This window comes from Podarcis cretensis, assembly GCF_951804945.1.
Source record: "Podarcis cretensis genome assembly, chromosome: 4".
Classification (NCBI taxonomy): Eukaryota; Metazoa; Chordata; class Lepidosauria; order Squamata; family Lacertidae; genus Podarcis; species Podarcis cretensis.
The window spans coordinates 61,580,952-61,599,647 of NC_137173.1; positions in this window are offsets into that span (position 1 = coordinate 61,580,952).

Below are 18,696 nucleotides of genomic sequence, written 5' to 3' on the forward strand. Positions count from 1 at the left end.
TTATGGTCTGGAGGAGACTCTTGAGAGTCCCATGGACTGCAAGAAGATCAAACCTCTCCATTCTGAAGGAAATCAGCCCTGAGTGCTCACTGGAAGGACAGATTGTGAAGCTGAGACTCCAGTACTTTGGCCACCTCATGAGAAGAGAAGACTCCCTGGAGAAGACCCTGATGCTGGGAAAGATGGAGGGCACAAGGAGAAGGGGACGACAGAGGACGAGATGGTTGGACAGTGTTTTCGAGGTTACCAGCATGAGTCTGACCAAGCTGCGGGGGGCAGTGGAGGACAGGAGTGCCTGGCGTTCTCTGGTCCATGGGGTCACGAAGAGTCGGACACGACTAAACAACTAAACAACAACAACAAAGAGCTATCATCACCCATGGGGAGCTTTGGTCCTTGTAGGTGGCCAGGTAGAGCAGGCTTCGCCTAATTAAGCAAGCTCACTACCAGTCAGGAGTTCAAATTTCTACTTGCTCCACTGGGGGTAAGATTCACATGTGTTTGTTTTATGGCTGGTTTTTTCCTTTGTGCACAGAAAGAGCAGGGAGGATAATCCTCCGGTTTGGGGGCACTGGCACTGAATAAATCGCCCTTGTTCATAGTTCAAAATCCTGCCTTCACACATGCCCCATTTCCCAAGCACACTTTATGAGAACAAACACCTGCCCCAGGAAATAATGTGCAAAGAACCAGAAGTCAATAGCGAACTCCTGAAAATAGGTGTGTGCGTTTTTCTAGCATTCTCTGATGACACTCATAATTGCCAAATCATTTCCAAATTAAGCTGCAAAGTGTTTGCCTATCCCTAGGAAAAGGGCAATCAATCTTCCCAGGCACATAGTCCTGCTTGTGTTGCAGTAGGGTAAGCTGATACTTGGAATGCTTCAACTTTATTTATTTATAAGTCACTCCATAGTATCAGGGTACAAATCAATGAACAGATATTTCTGAGTCACTTGTCTGTATGCTTCCCACCCAGAATATCTGGATGAAGAGTCATTCGGAAATAAATAATTACATTAATCTACCACTGCCTTACTGATCAGCTTTTCAATTTATGTGTCAATCTTCTGGAGGCTGCATCTTCCGCTTCTTTTGGAAGCATCTAAATAGTTGCCACATTCTCTTCTTGTTCAGCTTGGACTCAAAGTGACATAAGTAAAATAAACAACAACAAAAAAAACACAAAAAAACAACCATTACCCATTGATTTAAGCTGCAGAATATAGGGTGGAAGGAATACAGAAGACAGAACAGAATTCTAATTTCAAAGGATAAAGCTTACAAAGAGTCAAGAAAAAATGTTTTCCATTGGAGAGTTCTGGGAAACTCTGCACCACTGGAACTTCCTTATCATTTAAACTTAACTTTCACAGTGAATTTCAAAATTGGAGTGTGCCACAGGCAACAAACAAGTTGGGCCATAGGCTTGATACCAAAAGATCACACCTCCCAGTTAGAGGTAGTCTGTCTCCTAGTTCCTTGCTTGAGGAATCTGAATGAGCAGCTTCAGGGATAGTCAGGCACAGAGAAGATGGGAAGCTGCCTTATATGGAGTCAGACCATTAGTTCTGTCTAGCTCAGTAATGTCTACACTGACTGGCAATGGTTCTGCCGGGTTTCAGGCAAGAGTCTTTCCCAGCCCTATCTGGAAATGCCAGAAATTGAAAATGGAACCTTCTGAGTACAAAGCTCTACTGCTGTTATGAGGAGAAAAATAGCACAAAACACTTTGGGTGAACTTAAAAGGCTGTTTAAGTTGGTGCCAATGATAGTTCAGGCAAGAACTCAGTGTAGAGAGCCTATTTGTAGTATGGGAGCATGGACTGCACTGCACTCTGCCCGTACAACCCAGTCAGACAGTAGTCTCCTAGCAGACAAGCACAAGTTGGATTTCCCAAGGACCTTCATGTAAAGGCCAGTCTTTGTAGGTCTGAATGCCCTGGTTGTGTCCCAGATACTTTTTTTATTTTTCAATTGGAAAGAAGATACATAAGTAAATCAGCTTTCTGACAGCAAGAACTGTTAGACAGTGGAATGGACTCCCTCAAGAGGTGGTGGACATCCCTTCATTGGAGGTTTTTAGGCAGAGGTTGGATGGGTGCTTTAGTTGATATTCCTGTATTGCAGGGAGTTGGACTAGATGATCCTCGGTGTCCCTTCCAACTATACAATTCTATGATTCCATAATTCTATGAATTTGGGAGGGGAATAACATTTTCCCCTAGGTCTGGAAATCTATGGGAACCCTTGTTAGCATGTGTGACACCTCTAAGATTAAACAATTCAAGCTACAATCCTGTACATATTTATTGGGGAGCAACTTCCATGGCATTCAGTGGGGCTTACTTCTGAGTAATGTACACATATTGTACATAACCCCCACAGCAGTAAATGTGACAGTGGAAACCCCTTCTCAACCAAAGTAAGACACTTTCCATGTTAGCTGCATGCAAAGTATTTGTAGACCTGCAATGCTTAAGTGTTCACAGTGTTTTTGCAGAGGATTGGGAGAAAACCATAACAACTTGGCCGCATACTTGTGATCTCCTAGTAGCCCTACTGGGTCCAGTGGGCACCAGCTGCCACTGGTTAGGGGCTTCCCGAAACTCTGAGAGGGCCTGCTACTGAGCTATGATCCCTTTCCTCATGGTAGCCTCATTTCTCCTGTGGGTGCTCTGCAGGATTTCTTCCTCCTTGGAAGAAAAAGGGGAAAGGTACATACTTGGGTTTTAAGGGTTTGGGTGTAAAATCTGGTGCCAGGATAGCCTGGGAAATGGGTCCGTCTCCTTGGTGTTACTAATACTTGGGGACTTTGTGGCCAACATAAAAGGGAAGTGCTGAGGAGTGGTAATGATGGTAAGCCCTCATCCTCAGATGTTCCAGCTGCTACCCCAGTCCTTGCTTGAGGAGTCTTTAGCTGAAAGTTTCAGGGTCAGAGTCATTTTCCTCATTGCAACCTGCTGAGATCTCTCCCTCCCCGCCAGACTGGGCCTTGGGCAGGCTTGGGGACTGCAGATTCCCACTGATGTATACTGCCATTCTCTGCTACCAAGCTCTGAGACATAATCACTAGAGAGGTTGGTGGTACTTGTCAAATCACCCAGGTTTCCTTATTGGTGCAAGATTGTTTTAATGTATTTTTAATCTTTTGTTGTAAGCCACCCAGAGTGGCTGGGGAACAGTGGCGTAGCGTGGGGGGTGCAGGGGGGGCCGGCCGCACCGGGCGCAACATCTGGGGGTTAGGGAAATCCACGGGTTAGGGGGCGCAAATCCACGGGTTAGGGGCGCAAATTACTTGCCTTGCCCCGGGTGCTGATAACCCACGCTACGCCACTGCTGGGGAAACCCGGCCAGATGGGCGGGGTATAAATAATAATATGTTGTTGTTGTTGTTGTTGTTGTTGTTGTTGTTTGTTGTTATGGCATTGAACGGATTTCAGTGTTTGACGTCTGATGCAAATATGGAAATATTAAGAAGCTCATACTTCCATTTAAGATGGCAAATTACACACATGTTATGCCAATAATCTGTTGTTTAGGCATAAACCACACTACTGGCTCTCTTCATACTGTAAACAGTATCAACCTTGAAAGAAGTTTGTTTTTTTGTCATTTCTGTACTTTGGTATGTTTAAATTGGCACGTTTCATATTGAATTAACACAGGATGCCATCTCCCCTACTCTTATCAGACAATTAAAAACAGTCCTTACAGCAACAATCCTCACTGAGCCACAAAGGACAGAAAACAATAAATCTGTTTTTAATTATTTTACCCATTGTGCCTAATGCTTCAAGAGCAAGCAAAATGAGACATTAATATTTAAAAAGAATTCAAATGTATTTCATCTGTCACACAAAATATCAGATTAATTTTATTCTCTCTGTTCTCTTTCATCTTAGTTGAGTTTGTGCTGATTTTTCCCTTGTGGACCATGTAGCCTTAGATCATACCCTTGGACTATAGAATGACTTTGAGGTCACTAGTGCTGCTTATTCCAGAGAGTGCAATTTGCTGTCTGCCTTGATCGCTTTTCTTCCATTCTTTAATTTAATAATAAAAAAAGGTGGGCACAATCCACTTGGCACTTCTCCTACACAAACACCACTGAAATAAATGTAACTCAGGAGAGAGCACCAGTTTAACACAAGACACTGTCTGTGCCCTTATAGTACACATATACATTTCTCAGTGGCTCATGCGTATGAGTGGGTCACTCTGAATTGTGCTGATAAGGTCCTTATGGCCTATATCAGAGGTCAGCAAACTTTTTCAGCTGGGGGCCGGTCCACTGTCCCTCAGACCTTGTGAGGGGTCGGACTATACTTTGAAAAAAAAAATATGAACAAATTCCTATGCCCTACAAATAATCCGGGACGCAGGTGGCGCTGTGGGTTAAAGCCTCAGCGCCTAGGACTTGCCGATCGAAAGGTCGGCGGTTCGAATCCCTGCGGCGGGGTGCGCTCCCGCTGCTCGGTCCCAGCGCCTGCCAACCTAGCAGTTCGAAAGCACCTCCGGGTGCAAGTAGATAAATAGGAACCGCTTACCAGCGGGAAGGTAAACGGCGTTTCCGTGTGCGGCTCTGGCTCGCCAGAGCAGCGATGTCACGCTGGCCACGTGACCCGGAAGTGTCTCCGGACAGCGCTGGCCCCTGGCCTCTTGAGTGAGATGGGCGCACAACCCCAGAGTCTGTCAAGACTGGCCCGTACGGGCAGGGGTACCTTTACCTTTACCTTACAAATAATCCAGAGATTATTTGATTACATAAAAGCACGCATTCTACTCATGTAAAAACACGCTGATTCCCAGACCATCCGCGGGCTGGATTTAGAAGGCGATTGGGCCGGATCCGGACCCTGAGCCTTGGTTTGCCTACCAATGGCCTATATTATAGGGTTGCCATATTTCAAACAATGAAATTCCAGACAGAAAAGTTGTTGAGCTTTCCCCCCACCCCTTTGGAAATTGTAGAGCTTTTTTGTTGTTGTTTTAGTTTTGTTTTGTTACACAACCCTACAATTGCATCAGCACACTGTTTCCTTTGTCCACTATCCTTGACAATCCTTTTAGGGTCTTTCAAGGCAACAGGAAATTGCCCCACATAGCAGACCCTCCAAGTGTCCCTATTTTCCAGGAACAGTGTTAGATCTACTGAAGCTATCCCGGTTTTTTAATTGATCCCGGAATGCACCACTTTTCCTTAGGATGTCCCTATTTTCATCAGAGAAATGTTGGAGGGTGTGGAGTTATGAGACTTCTAAGCCAAAACTATACAACCCTTAGATTCTTAGAAGACATCTGAAGGCAACCCTGTGTAGCAAAGTTTTTTAAATGTTTAATGTTTTACTATGTTTTTATATATGTTGGAAGCTGCTCAGAGCGGCTGGGGCAACCCAGTCAGATGGGCGGGGTATAAATAGTACAATTATTACTATTATTATTATGGAATAGGACGTCCCTATTTTCACTGGAGAAATGTTGGAGGGTGTGACATAGCTGTTGGGATACTGTTAGTTAGAAGGGCCACAATGTAGTAGGTACACTCATGACTACTGAATAGACAGACTTATAGGCACACTGTGTATTACTATCCTATTAAAGTTACAGATAGGTAGCCGTGTTGGTCTGCCATAGTCAAAACAAAATAAAAAAATTCCTTCCAGTAGCACCTTAAAGACCAACTAAGTTAGTTCTTGGTATGAGCTTTCGTGTGCATGCACACTGTGTGTATCTGAAGAAGTGTGCATGCACACGAAAGCTCATACCAAGAACTAACTTAGTTGGTCTTTAAGGTGCTACTGGAAGGAATTTTTTTATTTTGTTTATCCTATTAAAGTTACTTACTATAGTTAGGAGAAATGCTGGGAGGGCTGTGTTCATGGTTTGAAATCTGTAGCAGAGTCTGAAGACCTGGGTGCTTTGGGCAGGCACCAGGCATCTGTGGCGTTTTCAAACTGCTTTGGAGATTGTGTGCTCCTCTGCAATAGATTTGGAAGAGCGGAAATTAAAACTGATGGAACAGCAGGAATCAGTTTGTGACTTAAGGGTTAATTCTGTTAATATTAAAGTCAACTAGCCAAGAGGGGGGGACAGGTGGAGATGTTGCTTAGCAACCAGGCAGGGTGGCATGATGTTTATTCAGTTTGGGGTGTAGTTCTGATGAGTTTTCTTCTGTATATTTAGCTGAATGTCTCCCATCTATGTACAAGATCAGAAGTAAGAAAACAAAACCTCTCTGTTCTTTTCTTCTCAAATAATATGCTGTTTTTCCCAGTAAGTATACCAGAATGTCATTCCTCTCTGGACTCCATCTGCATTATTTAAGTAACTTTGCTGACAAAAACAGCAGAAAGACTACCCCATGTAACAAGGCCCCTTGGCAGAGCATTTGCTATCCCTGAAAAGCGGCTTCCCAGAATATCAATGCAATGGATAAAATACACTTGTGACAGACTTTCAGGGATTTTATACAAATGTCCTAAAATGCAAATTGTGCTTGATAATAGGCTCCGAATAAAAGCTGGTGCCTCCTTGCAGAGTCAAAGGGGGGAATCTCTAGCTTGACCCTGAATACATGGCCAGGCAAGACAGAAAAGGGAGAGCCAGATAAAACCACAGAAACGAAGCAACTGCGACCTCTTTCAGTTTTCTGTGTAGAGCTGCTGGGACCAAACAAGCCCAGGAGATACAAATGGTTCTAATTGCCATCGTGACCCTCCTTCTGCATAGGGGTAGCAGAGCAAAGTTGGAAGTGAGTTGCTGTGACTCTTGAGAAATCTCTCACAAACATAACGACACTGTTCACATTGCAAGCTTTTGGCATACTGGGTACTAACAGTTAATTTTCACCTTCCCCAAACCAAAGAGACTTGTTAAAAAAATATAGTTGAAAAAGATGAAGAGACAAAGCATCTTCAGATGAGGAAGAAAAATGAATCTATTAGAACTTTACCTCAGGTTCCAATGGTGAACTTAAGAGAAGGAGAAATTGGCAGTGGTTACAAACATTCTGTTAGCAACTGCATTATGTTCCGCTAGGCCTGTCTTTATACAAACAGTTGCTTAGATCACACAGGGAACAAATATTTCCATTTGTCCTAGTTATTTTATTTCCCTACCCTTCACGTTACTGGAGCAGTATTTGTTTGTGCAACCAACATCATGAAATACATGACAGGCTCGACTACATGAGCCATAAAAGATTAATAAGCTGAAGAATGCAGCTACATACCATATTACAGTCCTGTGGTGCATAGTGAAGATGGCACTAACTTATTAGCTTGCTGCCTGAGGGAGATTTCTCTGTTGTTATTTGGTTCTAAAGAAGTTCCTTTTGCAAAATTTACATACATATGCATATCAAAACACTCTGCCCACTTGACAGGCATGCAACCATTTTGCCTAAAAGTTAATATCTCAATATTCCCCCCTCTGTCAGAGCCTACATGTTGTTGTTGTTGTTGTTGTTTTTTGAGAAATCCTATTGATAACCAGCTGGCTCCAGATTTAATCATCTGAATTAGCCTGAGTTCCTGTGTAGCACCCTGCTTGTGGTTAACGCTTAGCTGGAATGAAATATTCAACGCAGCAATAGAGAAATTAAAATAGTAATTTATTTGTCAGACAAATAAATATGAGGCACAGTGGTATATGGTTACCAAGCTCTGGCCTGGCCTCTTGCCATTCTGGCCAGCACTTATATTTCCTTAATCCAGCCCCCTTGCTCCTCCTGTGGCTGCCTCTGTCCAGTCAGCCTGGTTGAAATTCCTATTGGCTGTTTGCTAGAACCAATCACAAAAGATACACCCATTTCCTCTTGCCCTTTTATGGAAATCAAAAAGCTATATATTCTTCTATCTATAAATGACAAATAAGTAGTAATATATCTTACATGTGTCTCAACAAAGAATCTTAATTACCAGCTCACCTCTTGCCCTCCTTGCCCTATTGCCTTCCAAAACAGATGATTAATCTTGAATTTTTATCTTAAGCATATGTCAAGGATTTTTAGTTCACATCAACATTGAGAGATCTCCTTCATTTGAAGGTTTCTAAACAAAAGGCCTGACAACCATATATCAGGAGTGCTCGATGGCGTCTCCTGTCTGGCAAGGGGGGGCTGGTGGCTGATGGCCCCTGTGATCTCTTCCAACTATATGAAATAAGAATCTAGCATTTCTTAAATCCTTTGCATAATTATATTTAAGCTAATATATTTAATACATAAATAACCTTTTAAAAGGAAAAGAAATCTTAAAAGGATCTTAGTTTAAGAAAGAAACAGCTTTAGAAAAGACTTCCCAAAAATGCTCTGTTTCTGCCAGCCAGACCAGTTGCTTTTTCACTGCTCTTGACCTTTTTAACCTTAGGAAGAAGATATGGCTCATTTTACTATTTATCCACCCTTAATTTGTAGGGTCAGTGTAACCTTGGCTCTCAGCCTGTAATTCCCTTTTTACGACTTTGAGAATTGTTTTCTGCTATAAATCAGGGGGGCCCCTTGTCTAGGAGAAAAACATCTTGCCAAGGTTTTTCTAAGCAGCTGGTCTTCTGCCTGGCATGAAACAGTTGAAGATCTTTAAGCTCATTCTTAAAATACAAGCCCTGATTAAACATATAAGCTTTAATAAAAATTCAGGCTTATGATTAGATGCCTCACCTGTTCCCTCCTCATCCCCTTTATATCATGAGTTATGTCCAATATACTCATGTCTACTTTGGGTCTACTTTCTCACAGATATCTGGTTGGCCACAGGATGCTGGATTAGATGGACTGTTGGTATCATCCAGAAGGGCACTTTTTATGTTCTTAAAACTAATAACCTTACAGAGGTTACATGCCACCCCCAACCTTTGCCGAGAGGTAACAAGATTGCAGGGCTCACACGGGGTTGTGCTTATATTGAAAATCAAGGCACAGCGGAAACTAGCATCTTTAAGAAATATGATTTATTATACACAAATTTACACCTGGGTATGCTCTGGAGAGCGTTCTGAGCATTACATCGCAAGAAGGGCTTGTTTCCTACAGCAGTGCAGCATTGGAATCTAAGGCATCCTGCGTGGCATCTCTGTGCCTCTATCCAAGCCAGCCAATATGGTTCTGCCCACATGGCCTCTGCCTGGACTTCTGGCTCCACCATTCCCCTTCCCAGTAATCCTTGCCTTGTGCAAAATGGAACTTTTATTTCCTGTGGGCACCCCCATGCCCCTCCCAATGGTAGAGTTGCTTGCCTTCAGTATCTCTGAATGATGGCATTTGCAGTCAAGGAGTCAAACAGAACCTGAACCCATTTTTATTTAATTGTTACTTGTTTGCCTGAATGTTTCAACAACTTGAACAGAACCACCCAAACACTGCAAGCTACCAGTACAGAATGTGTTTTGGAAATGTGTTTGATGAAGCAGTACAGCCCCTGGCTTGAACCAGAATTTATTGTGCGCACACCCAAATGCATTATGAATTTTGTGTTTAAAGCTGCAGTGCAGTCCACCATAGCGCACTATGAAGATCATGCTTGCTGGAGCCGACAACTTTTGATGTCTAAAATATTGGCTGCTTCAGCTGAGAGTTAAGAACTGAACCAGGGTGGGCAGGGTCAGAGGAGAATATGTTAAGACAGGGACAAAAGCAGAAGGAAAATGAAGGGCAGGAGCATAGCCAGGGCATGATCTTGTGGTTTATGGTAAACTCTGGGGTTTAATGACACTTTATCAGGAACAATGTCTGAGGAACTAAGGCAAGTGAAAGGACACAACATTTTAGGTTTTCTTGGCAAAACAAAAACCTAGAACACATAAATAACCAGGTGCCGAAGGTACCCACCCAATACTTTGTTAAGAGCCCAAAGGTGAAAAAGTTCAGGGCAACAAGAGGAGGGACAGGAGGATATCCATTAGCTTCAAGTGTGATTTATAAAAACTTAGGGAAAACACCATTAAAGATAGAATTACCAGACATGAAAAATAACAAGCCTTGCTAAAGGGATACTACAAGTATAAAAGAATGTTCTCTATTTTCATCTGTGAAATGTTGGAGGGGATCCTATTAGCTAAAACTGTATAGGCAGATCATTCATCACCTATAAAGCATACTACTCAGTTTATTTTTAATATACTGACAGACTTCTTCCTTCCTTCAACACATGCTTTTTTCATATTTGGGATGTGTGAGAGGGAATTAGCCTTGATGTAGGGAACCTTAGTAGTAGCTTTGGTAAAACTCAGGCATGCCTGCATTTTGCTAATAAATATTTGTTCCCAGACATGTTGGTACTCTGTTATAAACTGACGCACACTACAAACTGTAAATATATACATGTAATACTAAACACAAAATCTATACACATAAGCATACCCACACTAATATGAAACATTGGGCTGAGATCAATCTAAATCATAAATCAGACCCATTGTTTTAAATGAATATATTCTATAACATTGTATATCATCCATTTACTATTGCAAAGGATAATTACTTACATTTGACACATCATCCATTATTTTTGTCTTTACCCCAAACAAGAGCTCATAGAAATTTGATAATGTATGTTAATGTTAATCAGGATAGGGTCTAGCTAAAAGCTTAACTCTGCAGGTAACTAAAGAATTTCACTAACAAGAACAACCTCCTGCTGTGCTTTTTCCTTCACTTTTGTTCTGAGGAAGTATCAGTTTCAAAAATCCTTTTCTTTTCTTTTTGGAAGCTTCAACAATTGCTTTATTCATTAGTCTTCCATTAAAGCATAATTATTTAAACTATTTTAGTGTCACTCTGAATAATCAAAACAATGTAACATTCACTTCATCTTTCTGCACACAAGACAATGATGAAAAGTTCCTTGTTATTGTAATGATATTCAAATTAAATGAGAATGTCCCATTTGTTGGAGAGTCTAGATATAGTGTCCAAGACAATGAAGTCCTATGTTATCTGATGGACATGTATTGTTTAACATAATTTATTGGAGAACAAGACTCACAAGAAAATCTAACTTCTCTGAGGGCTTGTTTTGAAAGAATTATGTTTTTAATTTCAGCATTTGTCCATGAATATGCAGTAAATCGTTTCACAATCATTTCAGAAATTTCCTTTCTGGCATAGAGTCGAAACAGAATATATGCACAGCATGCAACAATGGGAATTGATAATACTGACCTGTATAACTGGTACCTTCTCCCCTCCCCACTCCAAAAAGAGCCAAGTCTGATTTATGGAAGAGACAGGACCTATATTGCTTGTGGCAGAGTGACAAAAATCCCACAACATTCTAGTTGTTGAAGGAAAAAGCAGTAGCAGAGTGTTTGCCATTCAGTTCCTATGAGAGATGGGAACACTGTCTCTTTGGCTGGGATTAATGCCTCATAATTGATTATAGGGAAAGTAGAGATTACGTGGAGTGCATTGAAGACTGGAAAATCATGAAAAGTCCATGAACATAAGGAAGATAAAAGTCAGGGGTCATAGAAGCAGAAGAGCTGATGGAAGGGAAAGATTAGGAATATGGTGGTGGTGATGGGGACATAGGGAGGAGAAACTAATGTGAGAGGATAAAGTGGGACACAGAATCTACAGATCACAGTGAGGTTGGGCAGGGAGTTAATTTCACATCTTGATTTGACATTGAACTAAATGCACATTCCTTGCCTGCGGACGGATAGTACAAATGACTGTTGTCCAAAATGTTGAAGGCATTATTGTTTGTTGCCAAGGTTGCTTGTTGAAAAGTTGTTTTTTGGGGAGATCGCCAAATGCCATTTTGGGGTTATTTTAAGGGAAATTCGAGGAAATTGGCACTGTTGACATGGATTGCCATATGTACATTGCCATATGTACATCCAGGCGATTTCCGCCTGGATGCGGCTGATGAATTTCCTGTGTGTGTCTGGGAAAGTCCGGACGTATGGCAACCCTACAATCGCATCAGTACACTGTTTCCTTTGTCCACAATCCTTGACAATCCATTTCAGGCCTTTCAAGGTAAGAGGAAATTGTCCCACATGGCAGACCCTCCCATTTTCCAGGGACAGTTCCAGATCTACAGAAGCCATTTCTGTTTCCAAGTCGATCCCAGAATGCACCACTTTTCCTTAGGATGTCCCTATTTTCATCGGAGAAATGTTGGAGGGTATGGAGTTTTGTGACCTCTGAGCCAAAACCATACAGCTTATAGAAGACATCTGAAGGCAACCCTGTATAGGGAAATTTTAAAATGTTTAATGTTTTATTATGTTTTTATATATGTTGGATGCTGCTCAGAGTGGTTGGGGGCACCCAGTAAGATGTGTGGGCTATAAATAGTAAAATAGGACATCCCTATTTTCATCAGAGAAATGTTGGAGGGTTTGCTCTGTACTTCTCTGCCTAAGATTCCATTAGCTTTTTGAGTAACTGCCTGCATCACACTTCTTGTTAATGTTCAGCTTATGATCAGCTGAAACATCTAGATCCTTTTCTTGTACAGCTGTCTATAAAGGCCTTTAAATATACATGTGCCTTTAAATTTACTTTTATGCTTTTTGGAAAATGTGTTGTTAAAGATATAGCTGCAACCTATGCTGTTGATTTCTAGTCATCTGGGGGGGGGCGGATTTACCGTATATGATTTTCTTCCACCATAGAAAGCCCTTTCCTAAGCAGCTCATAGCAAAACAATTAAAACAAAGTAAAATCAACTGAAATACAATAAAATCCTCAGCACTATAAAAATAGTCAAAGCATAACACTGGTCAACAACAAATTTGTTGCCTGCGTTTTTTCAGTTGATTTAGGACGAATCTGATGCGCTGAATTCAAAAATCACATTGGTTTTGCTCAATCAGGTCAAGTTTTTGAGCTATGGCCACATGTCGGTTTTTTTACGTTTTTGTTCACATGTACGCTTGTGTGGAGCATTTTAGAAGAAGTTGGTGGGGGTAAAATGCCATGTGGAATAATTGTTTTGATTGGAAATGATTATTTTAATGACAAGAAGTATTCAGGTCCGATAGTTCTGGGTGATTATGTCGAAAAGGGATCAGTTTGAAGTCATAAAACTTCAAAATCTTCCATAAATTGGTGCGGCAAAGCAAAAAGTTGGGGGATCAAAACTAAGTTAATGGGGCAGCCACCCCACGAAGTATCCTGATCTTCAATCAGCACATCGTCCTGTAGCTCATTGTGCCTATCTTCGGAGAACTTCCTGACATTAGTGACGAAGATGCCTCCAGTGTTGAAGGACATGAAGAAGAAGTGGTTCTTGAAGATGATGCTCCACATCCATTTTCCCAAAAGCAGTTGAATGATCTAGTTCGTGACCTCAGCTTGTCAAAGGACTCTGCCGAACTGTTGGCATCCAGATTGAAGGAAAAAAACCTCCTCTCTGACAGTGCTCGCCTCAGCTTCTTCCGCAACAGGCATCAAGAGTACCTCCGTTTTTTCTTGGAAGAGAAGGACTTGGTGCACTGTGCAGATATTACGCAGCTTCTGCTCAAGCTTGAAGTGCCACAGTACGAACCCAAAGATTGGAGAATGTTCACTGACAGCAGCAAGCGATCACTGAAATGTGTTCTGCTACACAACGGCAACCAGTTTGCCTCTATACCCCTGGCTCACTCGAGTACACTGAAGGAGAACTATGAAGCAGTGAAGTATGTGCTGGAGAAAATTGGTTGTGATCAGCATAAGTGGTTTATTTGTGTTGACCTGAAGATGGTGAACTTTTTGTTGGGACAACAGTCTGGCTTCACCAAGTACCCATGTTTTCTGTGCATGTGGGATAGTAGGGACCGTGCTCAGCATTACACGAAGAAGGACTGGCCTGTGTGGGAGGAATTGGTGCCTTGCAAAGAAAGGAACGTCATCAACGAACCTCTGGTGGACAGAGACAATACTCTTCCCACCGCTGCACATCAAGCTCGGCTTAATCAAGCAGTTCACCAAGGCTCTGGACAAGGATGGTGACTGCTTCACTTACTTGTGCCAGGCTTTTCCAGGATTGACCATGGAGAAGTTGAAAGCTGGCATCTTTGACGGTCTTCAGATCCGTCAGCTCATCAGAGATTCAGAGTTCGGAAACTCAATGAACGAAGTGGAACTGGAAGTGTGGAAGGCATTTGTTCTGGTAGTGAAGAACTTTCTTGGCAACAATAAGGCCAGAAACTACGCAGAACCTGTCAACAACATGCTGACTGCTTTCAGAAACCTGGGCTGCAACATGAGCGTCAAGATGCACTACCTATTTTCACATATGGACCGGTTTCCTGAGAACCTGGGTTCAATGAGTGACGAGCAGGGGGAGATTCCATCAGGACATGAAAGAGATGGAGACCAGGTATCAGGGTCGCTGGGACGCAGTCATGATGGCTGACTACTGTTGGACTCTGAAGAGAGACCTCCCTGCCACTGAGCATTCCAGGAGTTCCAAGAAATGGAAGTTCAAGCCCTGAAGTTTGAAAAATGGTGAGGCAACATGCAGTTTACGTGCACTTACCTTTATCAATGCCCACCATTCAGTTTACAGTAAACCTGACCTGATGGAGAGAAACGGATGCCATTTCCTGATTCAGCAGTGCAAAAATACCCTAAATCAGTTGTAGAAATCTAGACAACATTCAAAAAGTAAAAAATTGTTGCCCAGTGTAATCAATGATGTCTTCATTAACAACTAAAGATAGACTGCAGACCAACTCTAAAATCTCTCTCTCTCTCTCTCTCTCTCTCTCTCTCTTTCTTTCTTTCTCTGGTTTAAGGGTTAAGCTGATTTTCAATAAAAACAGTTTTAGCCTCACTTTTTGTTTTTTGCATCAATAACATTGCCAGATTCAGGCCTTCAAAAAACTCCTGCACCTTTAAATGTTGTTTTAAATAATTCTACAGGTGCAGCTGTTTCTAGCAAAACACTGGAGTGATGGGCACAGCTGTTGCTGGAGGAATTTTCATTTCAGTGCAACTCTTCTGGAATCTGGACCTGACAACCGGAGTTTGACGCTGAATCTGGTAAGGAACTTTATTGTACTATCTTACATAGGGTGGAATTTACTGTTTGGCTTCAGTAACTGAACAGTATCTGACCCATCTACACACCTTTTGACCCACCAAGCTATATGTTGGACCTGCTAAAGCAAGTAGGTGCCTAGGCCGAATACCTGGCAGGCCACAATCCACAAGCAAATTGCATTGGGCTTGGTGCAGCCCAAGTTGTACAGGCCTGATCTATGATTGTGTCATTAATATTCACTATATTATTCTCCACTCCTAAAAGTTTCTGACTCCTATATACTTTTTATTCATCTTTCACATGCATCGCAAAGAATGTTATGTGGACTTGCCTTCTGGCAGCTGCAGATGTTTATGCCTTTTTCAGTCCTTAATCATTTCAGCCTGCTCTATTTCCTAGAATGATTTGTGAACATTTTCCAAAGCCTTTTCCATCATGCCCTACCTTCATCACTTCCTCCTTCAGCTATTTGAATGGAAAATGCACCCCCTATGAGGCCTATAAACCAGGGTGAGGACCTGTGGTTCAACAAATGTCCTATTAACCCCAGTCAGGGATGTTGGGTGTGGCAGTCCACCATCTGTTTTCCACCACTGTTATAAGAAGTAGGGTACACTAGAAGCAGTGTGTACACAGTGTAGCACCTGTCAGCCCTAGCCACCATGGCAATTGGCATGGGATTATGGGAGTTGTAGTCAAAAATATCTAGAGGGCAACAGGCTGGGAAATGCTGTATAGAGTAACTCTTTTTCTGCATTATTGGCTAGCACTCACTTCTTCTTTCCAGCTGCAGTTACTACCATTTTTCTTAGCAGAGGCACTCTCTTAGTGCCACATGACAGTCAGAACATTCAACAGATGTAGGCCTTCCTGAAGCTGTATGGCATTTTATGCATTTCTAGTTGGAAATGATGAAAAGAAACCTGGTAACCTTCCTTCTAGCACTAGCCAGACACAGCTTAGGAACATCACAGAGCAAACAAGCCTCTGAGGATGAAAACTCAGAGATCCACAGAGTGTGGGAGGATTTAAGTATTTTGTTAGGGTTCCAAAATACCTAACACCACCCTTGCCTTGAACCTTGTTCTTCTATACAGATGCTTCTTTAGAAAAAAAAAACCTGACCAAAGTATTTCCTTCAAAAACATTCAGTTGGAATGTTAGAATTTTGAAACTTTACAGCAGGGGTGGGGAACATGTGGACTTCCAGATGTTATCCACGGTCAGCATGGCCAGTGGTTGGCAATGATGGGAGTTGTACTCCAGCAATGCCTGGGAGGCAACTGGTTCCCCACCTTGTAAAACAGAGTGGCTTAGGAAGATACCATAGGTTTTTGAGCTCAATCAGTGACTCGATGTACTTTGGGGTTATTTCCATTGGCATGATAAGAACTTTTTGACATTAAGCCCCATCCTGGGCATGTTTACTCAGAAGCATGTTCCACTGAGTGTCATGATCCTTATTCCCAAGTAATATTGCATGCATATTCAGAAAAAAAATTCTAATTTCCCTCAGTCCTATTTCGTAGTAGAATGTAACTCATACCTTTAACCCTGGTGCACATTTACCGGTAAATAATAATAATAAATATACATGAGGTGGCTTCAGCTGAATCAGGACTGTGGTATGGGGAGGGGACTCAAACCTTTTCTGTCCCATTGCAGTCTCATTCAGAATGGGAAGTACTTTCATCCCATTATAACTAGCTAGTACAGTGAGCCAAAATCACTTTCTAATGCCCCTTTCTGGGTGCCCCAGCACCACCCAATGAGAGGGTGACAGGTGATTTCTAGAGAGGGGGCCTTTTCAATGGCGGCATCCGAGTTGGGGAATGTCATCCTTTGTAATGATGTTGTTTCCTTTTTCTGGTTTTATTCTGATTTACAATCCATGTTTGCTTTTTCTTTATATATTGTATAACTTTAATTTTTACTTGTAAACCACCTAGAGAAGTTTCATTTGGGGACAGTATATAAATATTAGATTGGTTCCAGACTGGGTGCAGACTAAGTCAAACTCAGTTGCCACTGAAATCACTGAGACAAGTTAGTCGTATCCTGTTCCATTGGTTTCATTGGGAACCAAGGGCAACTCACTTACTCAGGTTCCAGGCGTTGTAAATAAATAATGAGGAACTGTGTTATGTATTTTGCATTTCAAAGATTAAGGATACATTTGTAATGGGACTTCAGTAATGGCAAAATTGATTCAATCTGACCTGAAATAGGTAATACATCACAGCCTCCCATGGAGTTGTAAAAGGTTAGGCTAATCTATCCATCTCATCCTTTTTTGTCTATCCTGACTGGATAGGTCTCCAGATGCTCAAGGAGAAGTGTAAAATTTGAGGACAATTAAGGGGAAGTGCTAGGAATAGTATCCATAACCTCATGGATGCAAAGTACTGTATATGCTCCAGTACTGGTTACTGTTGCCTCAGTACAGCTAGATTATTCATAGAAAATTTGCTAGCTATTATTCTATGATTGTTTCAAAAATTAGAATAATATGAGAATATCATTTTCTGGTAATATAAGTAATGTGGAAAGCGGATAAGAGAAAATAAAATTCCAACTGTTTTTAATAACTGCAAAACAAATGGGATTTAATTGTGTTTCACTTTCCAACCCTTCTATGTCCTACCAAATATATTTAGACAATATAGCGGAACTATGTTTGCAGATGCCAATAAATGTTGCACTGTGAGTCAAGCAAATATTAAAGTAATGTTCTGGACCACCCAAAATGTCCTGCAGAGTAGTTGTTGCAGCTATTTTGAGACTTTGGGTGTGTATACAGCTGATGATATGCAGTTCTTTGGGTGTGTATACAGCTATACAGATATGCAGACTTTGGGTGTGTATACAGCTGATGATATGCCGTCAAGCCTGTGTGTGTGTGTGTGCGCGCGCGCACGCACGCACACATGTGCATGCATGTGTGTGCACATGTGTGTGTGTAATAGTCTCCACCAACTTCAGTACAGTTGAGTGGATGGTTTCAGAATCCTGGCCGAGAATGATTTAAATAAATATTTTCAATCCAAGTATGTATGACTCAATAGCTCCTTATATATTGGGGAAGGAGAATGTCAGGATAAAGAACAGGGTGCATCCCATCAACTTGTCACCATAGCCCAATGTTTCCCAAACTTGGGTCTCCTGCTGTTTTGGACTACAACTCCCATCATCCCTAGCCAGCAGAACCAGTAGTCAGGGATGATTGTAGTTCCAAAAAAGTTGGAGATCCACGTTGGGCAAACACTGGCATAGCCAATGGCCAGGGATGATGGGAGTTGTAGTCCAGCAACAGGTTCTCCAACCTTGTCTTATACCTTGCATGTTTGCATTATAACCATTTAACAAGTGCATTGGGTAAGCAATTCATGGCTAGAATATGGTCAGACTTATGCTGAAGAAACATGTGCAAAGCCAGGAAAATATGGTAACCCTGGATACCATATTTCCTACCTATGCATTACTTCTGGATAGAAAGAAGCATGTACTATGTGTATGTAGCCACATATGAATATATAAAGATATGTGTCTATTTGCAAAATGAGATTTGGAGAAAAAGGCTGAAATTAGGGATTTATACTGAGCAGCTAAAGAGCCAGTCTTAGGACTTTTAATTCCAGTTTCAGGTCAGTGTGGATAAGATTACAGCCTAAGTATCTGATGTGGAAATGCTTAACCAAGAGTTATTCACAGTACA